Source organism: Eupeodes corollae, chromosome 1, assembly GCF_945859685.1.
Source record: "Eupeodes corollae chromosome 1, idEupCoro1.1, whole genome shotgun sequence".
Taxonomy (NCBI): Eukaryota; Metazoa; Arthropoda; class Insecta; order Diptera; family Syrphidae; genus Eupeodes; species Eupeodes corollae.
In genome coordinates this window covers 264,964,993-264,975,460 of record NC_079147.1, presented here as the reverse complement: position 1 = coordinate 264,975,460, position 10,468 = coordinate 264,964,993, and the positions used below count along the sequence as shown (strand labels likewise).

General features: G+C 31.8%; 1 protein-coding gene across 6 annotated transcripts in view; it reads left to right on the top strand.

The window, feature by feature from the left end:
- Nucleotides 1-4,549: 4,549 nt before the first annotated feature.
- LOC129941608 (CD151 antigen) overlaps nucleotides 4,550-10,468 on the top strand; it is a 34,657-nt gene continuing 28,738 nt past the window's right edge. Inside the window, exons 1-3 of one of the 6 annotated variants that reach the window (XM_056050284.1) lie at nucleotides 4,751-4,765; nucleotides 5,391-5,571; nucleotides 5,644-5,797. The gene's annotated coding sequence lies outside the window, so the exon portion shown is untranslated. The other 5 variants (XM_056050280.1, XM_056050279.1, XM_056050283.1 and 2 more) reach the window with 5 other exon arrangements.

The window sequence follows — 10,468 nt, the reverse complement described above, 5'->3', positions numbered from 1 at the left end:
TCATTGACATTTTATTTAGAAGCGACTTTTGCAAGCAATCTACCTGCGTTTTATCCCATATTGACACATGGAATCATGGCGCCTTACTTTTTGCTTATGGGAAACGCATTGAAACAAAAATCGAAAAAGATATCTACCTCCATTGTAAAGTTCATAGATTCACAGCCCGACTTCCAGGTGGTGTGAAATGGTATTTACCTGGTGCCATAACCATAAGGTTATCCTACGAAAATAAAACGCTGTATATACAAGACATTTAACTTTCACATAGCTCATCGACAAAGTCAAAGTGTTAAATAATTTTAAAAAATCTGCACTTTTTACTACAGCAATGATTATTGACAACATGAATACGGATAATAATTCCGAAATGCTGTAAAATGTATTAGACCTTTGTGGGATGCTTTGAAAATTCCCAAGCAAAAGAAAAAACGGAATTGGATTGAAATTTGGAGAGATTCCTTAATTTTCTTGACAGAAGAACTAAAATCAATGATAAACCATCGTTTTTAAATTATATAAGGATGAATGAAGAAACTTTCAACCGGCTTTTGTCGTTCATTGAAAACGACATTAAAAAAATACAATTTTGAGAGACAGAAAAGTTGGCTATTGCTTTGTTAAAACGGGTGAAACATTCCAAAGTTTAAACTACCAAGAAAGACTCTTTCAATCATTCCTTCATTTAATTCGGTTATCAGGCCTTTGCTCCACTTAAATTTGTCCGGTGGCATATTTTTTGTTCACTGGGAAACACTAGACACAATAATAGAGCAACTCCAAGTTACAAAGAAAGGCAAGAAAAATAAACGTCAAAACCATCCAAGACAGTCCTGAACCCACAACTCTGTGGGTCGGGACTTTTTAAAGTATTTCTATTTTACCTACTACCTCTTTCGCACTTATTAGCGTCTTTCTAAAAACATCTGAGTGTAATAACACACTATCTGGTTATTCTAAATGTTTGTTTACTTTTCAAACATAATAATGCTGCCTTTTTTCTCTTAACCACAGTTCACACTACCTTACGCACTTAAGCCATCATGACGCAGATCACCCAGATTGAAGCAAGGGTCATACATTTTTGCTGTATTACGTGATAAAAGATATTTTCAATAATAAGGTGCTAGTTACAGCTATCGTTGGTTTTAATCGTTGAAAACAATTATTGGATTTTTTTAGAGAAGTTGGTTAAAGCTTTCATTCAAAATTTCTGTCAATCCACTGAAAAATGTTTATTGACATATGTAAATCTGTCATTGGAACTGTGGGACATTGGAATACAAAACATCTAAACGATTCGTTTCACTTTGGCATTCAAAAATCAGCTGTTCAGGAAAATGAAGTTCCGTCCAGAAAATAGAAAAATAGATTTTTAGCAAAAAATAATTGCACAATTAAACTTTTTACCTCAAACTAAATTCCTTCAAATCTTTTCAAGAATTTATTTCGGAATTTTGGCTATAACTAGCCCCTTAATTGAAAAGGATTTCAAGGGTTATTCAATCCCTTAACATGTTTAAAGTTCAATCACAGTGCGAGCCTTAGAAAAATATGGAAGGATTAAAAAAGCGATACTGATGCAAATTGGTCTATAAGTTTTGAATAACAAAATGATAGGGAACAACAGAGTTGGGTAAACCATTCACATTCTTGATGCCCGGTTAAAAAAGGAATCTCTATACTTGACAGAACGCCTCAAATTGAGTTGAAGGTTCAATTGATAAGCATTTCTGAAAGTGCGAGTGTTACGGCTGAATAGTTTGTGTGGAAGAACGTAACTGGCTAATTCTCCAGAACGTTGTTTGTAAAAATACCGGTAGAACAACGAAAGGCATGAAACAATGCGGAGGTATTCGAGTGATATTTCAGTTATAGTTCAATCGCATATCACTTCCAAAGATCTTTTTTGGCCCCCATTTGATTCGTCGAATATGACCATTGCAAGCCTTTCTAGCTTGTTTAAACTTATACCGGTTTTCCTCAGCGGTTCTTTTTGACATGAGAAATTTGCACATGAGATACTATGGTCTGATGTGCCTAAAGGTAATTAGCATCAGAGAGGTAAGAGGTAAATTTTAACTACTTTTTCTTACATTAAATGAATCCTTTTTAGTAAGTTTCAAATAATTTAAACGCATTGTTCGATTTTCAATCGTATATGCTTTATAAAAAGTGTTACAGTGATCGGATTTAGTTTAAATATGCGCCGTTTTGTTGGATAATCTGTTTCCATCTAGACGGTAACTTCATAATACAACCCTGGTATAAGCTCAGGAACATCCAAGGTCCCGTAGCTTCTGCCGAGTCTTCAACGAGGTCTTGCGTTCTCCTGATGGAATACTACGCCCTTCCTGTTGGCCAATTTTGGAAGCTTCTGGTCGATTGCCTGCATTAAGCCGTCCAGCTGTTCGCAGTAGATGGTAGAATTAGGCGTCTGGCCATATGTGAGCAGCTCATCGTGTCAAACACACAGCAAAACCTTCCTGGCCCGGCTTGGCCAATGTTTGGGACGATTCACCGGCCTTCGACTACGACCGTTTTCGCTTGATTCTGTCGTATGTGATTTATTTTTCATCGCCAGTCACCTTCCGCTTCAAAAATGAGTCATGTTTACACGCATAGCGTTGTTTTACATGTTATGTCAAGAACTTTCAAATGAAGTACAACCTATAGTATTGCCAGATACGAGCTCTGTAGCCCTTTGTCATAACTGAAGAATTCAAAAGACAAAAAGACAGAAGGGAGATATTTTCCAATATTACTTATTAACTTCTCATAGGAAGTTATTGTAATGGGTCCGATTTGACAAATTGAAACTTTTGACATTTCTCGACGTTTCAAGGTCCCTAAAGTCGATTTTAAGAAAGATTTCTGTGCGTGCGTGTGTACGTACGTTCGTACGTCCGTACGTTCGCCACGTTTTTTCGTCGTCCATAGCTCAAGAACCAGAACAGATACCAATTTTAAATAAATTTTGTTATACAGATAATAAGCCAGAAGCTCTCAAGAAAATTGCGTGGGTGGTTTTAAATATCTTACGAACCAAAAACGCTAGAGACTTGAATTAAATTTTTTATATTGTAACGTGATATCAAAGAAGTATATTTTTTGAAAAAAATCCAAAATTGTACGACTAAAATATGATTTCATCTCAAAAACAATTGTGTGCAACAAAGAATAATGTTTTTAAAATCTGATAAAATTTTTAAAAAAAATCGGATTGACAGTTTGTTTTTTTTTTTTATAAACAATAAAAATCTAAAAAAATTTTTACTCAAAGTTGGTAAAAATTAAATATGGATTCAAATATCTTTTCAAAAACTTGAAATTAAGGCTTCAAACTTCTTTTATCTTATAAGAAATATTGTTTTCAACATTCTGAAAAATGTTGAGAAAAATGGAATTGACAGTTTTTTTACAAAAAATAAAAACCTAAAAAAAATTAACAAAAGTTGGTAAAAATTGATTTTCAACTCGAATATTTTTTCAAAACTTGGAGATATTGGCTTTAATCTACTTTATCTTTCAAAAAATATTGTTGTCAACGTTCAGTAAAATTGGAAGAAAAAAGAATTGACAGTTTTTTTTTACAAAAAATAAAACTCTAAAAAAAAGCAATACTAAAACTTGGTAAAAATTTACTTTCGACTCAAATAGCTTTTCAAAAATTAAAAATATTGGCTTCAAACTTTTTTTATTTCACAGAAAATATTGTTTTCGATATTCAGTAATTTTTATATAAAAATCCAACAGTCCGTTTTTTCATAAAAAATAAAATCTACAAAAAATAGTACGCAAATTTGGTAAAAATTGATACGAGTACATATAGACAAACTTTTAAGCAACACAAATCGACAGACGGGATGGGAAGTTATCAGTGTGGGTCGCATGCCAGCCTCTTTTTTCAGTTGAATCAAAAATGTGATCAAGTGTCATTTTTATAGAAGAAGACTTGACTTAACAGTTAGGGAGATTTAATTGTCTAACTTTCCATAAAAGTTGCCTTAATTTTTTGACATTTGGCCAATGAGATAATAGAAACTTTCCTAACTTTCAAGTTTCTTATGTCGTCTGAGCCTGTCTAAACTTTGAACGTTTTAAAATACGAACTTAATCCCTTGTTAACAAAAAAATTTTCTGTAAAATACATTTTTAAACAAAACCGCTAAACCATAACTCTCTTAACGAAAACAATGAAAATATGCATATTTAAACTCCTAACGTTATCTCCGAGACTATTTCAAAACGAACTTGATAGTTTTTTTATTTAGTGAATAAATTCATTTCATTATTTCTTCAAAACAAACTTAACAACAGCCTCTCCCACTATAAATTTATTAGAACTACTCTGTCTACATATTTTATTTGTTTGTGCTGTTTTTTTTATTATTATTTATTTTTGTGTGTATTTTGAATTTGGACAGAGTCCCAAAGTGAGTGGAAATGGAAACTCGAAGTCAACAAACAGACTTATTTCAAGTTAATTTAAAGCTTTAAGTCGCGTACCGAGCCAAGCAACGACTTCCATACCTCGACTTATACCTACACTTCACTTTTGTATAAAGTAATTGTGTGTCATACTCTGTTATATGCAACTGCTTGAGGGCTTGACTTGAGCTCAAAGAAACCCATTCAACAGGTGGGCATGTAAAAATCGGACGGAAAAACTAATGCGTGCCAGTACGACTTTGGACTACAACTCGTAAGCTACACGTTGCTTTTTATTCGAATAAGTTGCATTTAAAACTCCGTCCCTAGTCCGGTAAGAATCGATTTTTAAAAAACTAATTCGCGATCGTGGTTTCGTATTCGAATATCGAATTTTGTTGCATTAAACAAAACGAAAATATTAATAATAGTTTTTGTTTCATTGGTTTGTTAACTAAGTTCTCGAGCTATCAGAGAATAAGCTGGCGCAGGCCCAGACAGTGGCAAAGAATAAAAGCGTGTGCACTTGGATTGACCTAGTTTTCGGCCTCCATTCGCGTTGCACATGGACTGGGCAGGCAGCGGGCAGCATTGTCATAATCTCGAGTTGTTGTTCGGTTGTTGTTTCACTTTCAACGGACAACATTTTATCCTCCATTCAAGACCGGAGTTTCGGAACTCGGAGCGGAGACAAAGACGAAGCTTGAGATTACGCGATCGAATTATTGAGATCGAGATTGTTGTCAGTTTCAGTTAGTGCTTTCTCTCAATCTCAATCTCAATGGCTTGATCGTCGCGTCGCGTCGTCGCGTCGATTCTATAAGCTCAACTCAGCTCTAGCGCTGCGAACCTGGTTTTCGATTTCTAGTTTTGTTTTATTATTATTTTAATTTTTGTTTTTTTATTCTCGTTTGTTGTTTTGTTTTGTTTTGTGGACATTTTTTATTTTATTGCTACAGCAATTATTTCATAGAATTTATGATTATGCAATACAAACTCAAAACCAAACGCATGCCTTCAGTCTTTATCCGTACATAAGTTCCGTTATAACAAAAACTACTAAATCCAAAAAAAGTTAAAGTTATTATGCGCCTTTGTCAATTGAAAACAAACAACATTACCGTGTAAACGTGTTTTTATGTAGTTTGCAATTTTGTATAATCTTTTTTTTACAACAAAAATAAAATATATATTGTTTGTTAAATTTTGCAGTCAATCGACATCAAATTTGTTTTAAAAAAATTGAATTCAAAAGCTGCTTAATCCGTGTTGGGAATTTTCAAACGTTAATCAATCGACTTAATCATAATCTGCCGTCAAAATAGGTCTGTTTTCAAGGAATTCGTTTAAACTCAACGACTACAAGGTAAGTAAGTCTGCTTAATTAAGTTTAAAATAAGCACACCTCTAATAAATTTATTATTTGAAATTTACTTTGTTTTTTGAAGTGCACTTGAAAAATAAAATAGTCAGGGTGGTAGTGTTGGAAGGATTGAACTTAAATGTGAAAAAAGTTGGTACAAATTTCAGTTACCAAAAATAAAATTGCTAATTTTCTATTTAAACCTTTTTTTTACAAAAAAATAACAGTTTTGAAGCTTGTTTTTACAAACAAACATTTTTAAAGTTTTTTAAAACAATTGACAATTTTGGTTCATATTAAAACATAACACATTTCTATGGAATTTGTTGATACTTACTTTTACTACCAATTCCTTGACAAATTTTTAAATCAATTTTAAACTCGATCTTCTACTCGTAAATCCTGGAAATTTGGTTTTAAAAATATTAAGAACTCGAGGGTTTTGTTTTCATTTTCTATAATTAATTAAAAACTCGATGTAAATTTATGATTAAGTTTTAAAGACTAAAAGCTCTGTTAAATAAAACAACAAAGTTCTAACTAATAAGACATGGGCGGCAAGGTTTTCTTATTGGCAATAAAATTAAACTTTTTAAATGGGTTTGATGGCTTTAAGTCAAATGTGACTTCAAAATTAATGTATCACGTGAAGTTCTTGAGATATTTCGTTTTTAAAATTTGAAAAACTCGTATATATAAGGCTTTTCAAAGTTATCTTGAAGTTAATAAAGTAGCTTTTTTTCAATTAAATCCGTGGTGGTTTTCAGTTGAAATATTTAAGTTATTTCATATGATATTCGATACAATTTATAAGGTGTTAGATTTCACCTGTCTTACATAAATATGAAAGTTTTTCGACACAAAAAGGCAAAACTGTTTGAAAATAAGTTATGTCCTTGCAACAAATGTTGTCTACATAATTCTATAATATCAAGTTTTTGAAATATTTTTAAAAATATAAAAATAATGTTAAAGCAACTAGTTTAAAATAAAGTTTGGATTCGAAATCAGAGCTTAAAACGTATTTTTCAAACATATGATTGGTAGTATCAAATTCAAGGATTTCTTGAAACTTTATAAAGAGTCAAGAAAAGACTCAAAGTCATAATAATAACTAATGATAATTTTCAAAAACAAAGTATGATAATAATATGATTGTTCTTTTTATCTATTGTTCTTAGCATTTTTAAAAGGGCATATTTTAAAACCCTAATGTGATACAAAAGTTTAAAGGTGTGGGTAAGAAAAACAACGTAACTTTGTCAAACAGTGTAATTTACATTACTTTTTAGCACCCGGTAGGATTTTATGATATATATTTCTGAAATTTTATCAATTGATATTATTAAATATTTATCAGTGTTGTTACCAATTTTGATTTCAGTTTCCTAAATTCACCAGCTTATAATTATAAGCTCTCATTCGAATTTTTCACTTCTCCTGAAAATAGAAATCTGTGAACACACATTTATTCTAAAAAATTTTAAGAGTGCTCGCTGTGATTAGACGATTGCCATTATTGTATTGCATAATATTTGTGGTTGCAATGTCCATGGATCTTAAGGTTGTACAAGTTGAAACAGGGTCTCTGGACCTAATGTTGGCCTTGTAACGACCGTAGGCTTGAAGTCGCCTTGGTGAGGGAAATGAGTTCGCGTGCATGAGTGGAAAGACATTAGGTGATATAATGTTTTTTGAAACTTCGATATCGTTTTTCAACACTTATCATGGCCAAATGAACAATATGGCTTCTAGAAAGGATATAATGTCAAAAAGACTGTTTTCTCTCTTTAAACAGTCAAAATGTCTACTTACGCATTTATCTAATTATAATGTTTGTAATTTGAAGTTATTTCCCGACACAGTGTGCATGGCTCTTACAGTTCGAAAGTTTAAAAAGTAATGTCAAACCAACATTTTTGAAGTCTAAAAAACAATAGAAGATTTTATTTTATACTAAAAAAGAACGCATTTTTAGGGAATTTTTCGATACATTTGTTTAGTTTATTTAAAAATCCACTCGAAGCAAATAAAAATGGAACTGAGAGAAATAGTCGAGAACAATTCTTGATTTTCTGAAAATTTGGTTTTGTTGATAAAAACCTAGTTTCTAGATCATCATTTTTTAAACACAGATTTTGTTATCATAAACTTTTCAATCGTCCGTTACTGCAAACTTAATTGGTATCAACACGATTTTTGGCAAGCGAAAAAAAAATAGGGCTTCGTAGCTTTTTTCTTTAGTTTTGGAATAGGAATAATAAGTTTCAATAATTTGGTTAACGTTTTCTTATAAATAGGTTCATTTGATATCTTCCCTACATAAATTTTGCAAATAAAAGATTCTTTAAAGTTTTAATATAAATATATATGTTTTATTTTGATCACTTTTTAAAATATGTACATACGTTGTAATTTAAGAACCTGAATCCCTGAATCTCTTATCTGTTGGGTTAGAAATTACATTTGAATCCTCTATCTTTGAAAGTGGACTACCAATGGCAGTTATTATAAGCTCATTTGATCCTGATCTTGACAGAACCGTCCAAAACCTTGTTAAATTTAATACTTCGAAAACTCAATGGTATTTGCTGTCGCAAAAGCGTAACAATCCACAGATGATACTATGACAATCTATGGGGGGTACTTGCATCGAGGAGACTGGACAGTTTTCAGTATTAGGTATGTGCTGTGCATCACTAACCACTTTTTTTTGTAGTGATCACATATTCGGCATCGCAAAAAATGCTGTTAAGTGTTTAGATTATCTCCGACTATTAAAGAAGTTTTTTACCCATTTTGATCAAGCTTTAATTTACAAAGCTTTTATTCGTCCAAAACTCAAGTATAATTCTCATATTTTGGCTGGTGCTCCAAAAACTGACTTAAGTGTTTTGGATATAATTGGAAACAGAGCTTTGAAAATAATCGGCGACTTGTCTGTTATTGTGACCTTAGCTTTTCTTGAATATCGCCTATAATTGTGCTATCGATATTTTCACAAACAATGCTCTAGTGAAATAGCTGGGAGACGTACTGTTAATTATATGGATTCTTTCCTTAGCCGCACTACACGAATGCGGAACGTGAGCGTGGAGCACAATTGGGCATATTCATAGATGTTTGCTAAATTCTAGCTAACTTGTTACTAAGCAAGTCCAAAGTTAGGTTATTTATAACTAAATTTAAATCTAAGTTTATAGGGCTAAATCTGTGGTCTAACTAAAAAATAGGAAAAGCTGTGCTTAAGTTGTTATTATTATAGCCAAATGTAATATTTGATCTTTGTTTGTAAATTAAAAAGCTAAAATAAATGTAACGTAAACTTTCTGTCCACAAAAATGTCGATTGATACCGCAATTAAAGAATATATGCATAGATATATTAAAGGAGTTTGAGTTATGTGGTGATCTGCAAAATATGGCACCAAAAAAAGAAAAATATAAAAAACACGGTACAATCCATTTATATTAAGCGACAAGGATTTCTACAAAAGATATCGTTTGGATGTAAAAGCAGTCACATTCATTATAAATTTACTTGATATATACGAAGTAAAAGAGGATAACAAGTTTCTGGTAATCTCCAGGTTCCTTTTTAATTATCATGGTACCATCCTTTCCCTTATCTATGACTATTTTGGTGTTGTCGGCGAATCGTTTCTCTGACTGCGATCAGTTTTTCTGCCGTCCGTGTTTTATATTTTTTTTGTTGTTCATCTACAATATTACAAAACGTCGTAAGTTGCTTTTTTTGATTTTGGATTAAATAGTTTTGTTAAACTTACTTTTTTGAAATTCAATTCAAGAATAACAGCACAGAATAACAAATTTGGGAATATTACAGTATTTTTTTGTCATGTAAAGTATAATAGTAGTAGAGCACAAAATTAGTCTAGGGTTTTACTAAACACAGCTAGGAAATTGGCTATGAATAAGAGGTGTGTTTATTTAACCAATAAGCCTTAAACTATACATCAAGAAAGCACGACTTTAGTATTTCTCTATGAATACGCCCAATATGTTTAGATATTAATTGTATTTATTTTTCATCAACGTTTCAAACCTTCTAGAATCTAAACCCATTCGGGTGTTTGCAATACCTTAAGCCTTCGACCATATCTCAAGAACAGATAGGGATGCATATCTTCAAATAAATGTTGTGTTGTTCATTATGACATATTGATATGATTTAAAAAAAAAATCAACATACAATTATTTATGAATAAAAAAGAAGTGACAAAAATACATGCATAGGTATTTATTAGATGTGTTCTAAAAACCTGTTTATCTATTAAATCAAACTCAATAGCATTTGACGAAATCCATCCCGTGTTTGTGAAGGCAACTCTACCGATTACATTGAGATTCATAACACATCTTTTCAACTCTATTCTCATGACTGGAGTTTTTTCTAAAGTCTGGAAACGTGTTAAAATTGTTCCTGTTCCAAAAACCCGAAATGAGTATCGGCCAATAGCCATATTTATTCAAAGTTTTTTAAAAAATTTGGAACACACAAATGCGGCAATATGTAAAACGTAACGACATGCTATGTCTTAATCAATCCAATTTCCGTCCCAAACAAAGTTGCACTACTGCCCTTATAAATGTGATCGAAGAAATAAGAGAAAGTGTAGATAAGAATTTCGTGTCTTTTCTCACTCTTTGGATT